General features: G+C 67.0%; 1 protein-coding gene across 1 annotated transcript in view; it reads left to right on the top strand.

The window, feature by feature from the left end:
• Positions 1-60: 60 nt before the first annotated feature.
• The window catches only part of LOC102767621 (SH3 and multiple ankyrin repeat domains protein 1), a 13321-nt gene continuing 12093 nt past the window's right edge, over positions 61-1288 (top strand). The window contains exon 1 of the mRNA XM_015560184.1: positions 61-115. The gene's annotated coding sequence lies outside the window, so the exon portion shown is untranslated. The remainder of the gene's footprint in view (positions 116-1288) is intronic.

The raw sequence follows: 1288 nt of genomic DNA, 5'->3' as shown, positions 1-1288 counted from the left end.
ATCTCGTCCGGCAGGGCCCCTGCCTCTGAGCTTGGGCAGCAGAGGTGCCACGTGTGACCGTCACCCAGCCACTGCGAGCGGCGAAGCGGGGTCCTCGCGCCAGGCCAGCTGCCAGGTGGGGGGTCCTGGGAGCCGGGGCGACGCGGGCTGCTGCCTCCGGCTGTCAGTTTTGATTTGAGTTTGATTTTAGCTGAAACAGCCTCAGACCCTCCCACCCTGGTTTCCTACAAAGACCCTCCGGGGTGTACACACCCCCGTTCAGACCCAGGTCCCAGCAGAGACGTGTTGTAAGCGGCCTGCAAAGTGACCAGGTATATAGCCAGGCCGCAGCGCTGGCACTCCAGGCGTGCCGACGTCCGGCCGTCTAACCCCGCCCCCGGGCCGGTCACGGGGCCCTGTGGTGCGGCCCCTGTCACCCCGGCCCCCAGCCCGCCCACTCCTCCGAGTTCTGCGGGCTCCGTGTGCTGTGTCTGCTCCGGGCGGCTCTGCATGTGCCCATTTATCAGATGCTGACACTGAGGCCTGTGCTACCCCAAGCCCAGGGGCTTTCTGGGGCCACACCCCTCCTGTGAGGGAGTGCTGGGGCCGCGGGCGGGGTGCCTCGGCCACTGGCGGTCCCCAGTGCCTCACTAGCGGCCACTCCTGCCCGACCTGGCTTGCCATCGACCCGCCTGCGGGCTCCTCATTAGCGGTGGCCCTGGCCTGTGAGTGGGACGGCACCGTCCTCGCACCCTGTCCGCTTTCTCTCGGCGCCCGTTGGGTTTGCAGGCAGCAGAGGGTGAGCAGGGGAGGGAGGAGCCAACTGAACCGGAGCATCAGGGCCCAGCACCGGTGTCTGCTGGGTGGTCCCTTGGATGTGGTGACACGGCACCTCTCCCGCTGTCCAGAGCGCCAGGACATGACCCTTCACCCCAGGTCATGACCCTCACCCTGAGATCACGACCCTCACCTCCAGGTCATGACCCTGACACCCAATGCCATGACCTTCACCCCAGGTCATGACCCCCAGCCCCTAGGGAAGGCTGGGTGCACCTCTGTGCCTCTGCCACTGTAAGTCTTCAAAGTTACAGCTGCAGACGGGGCTCGAGGGCACCCGGTACGATGGCTGTCGTCACAGTCGCCTGGGAGCTTAGCGACAGCCTGGATGCGGCCTCCCAGACCCACTCGGAGTCCCTGGTGCTGGTGTGTTTTCAAAGCTCCGACCGCTGCCTGCGCCCCGAGGGAGCCGCGCCCCCGCCCCCGGAGCCGGGCCAGGGCGGGAATCATGCAGACAGCACGTGCCGGTCAC

Source organism: Myotis davidii, unplaced genomic scaffold, assembly GCF_000327345.1.
Source record: "Myotis davidii unplaced genomic scaffold, ASM32734v1 scaffold3211, whole genome shotgun sequence".
Classification (NCBI taxonomy): Eukaryota; Metazoa; Chordata; class Mammalia; order Chiroptera; family Vespertilionidae; genus Myotis; species Myotis davidii.
The sequence above is the reverse complement of the archived record's forward strand: the minus strand, read 5'-3'. Positions and strand labels throughout refer to the sequence as shown.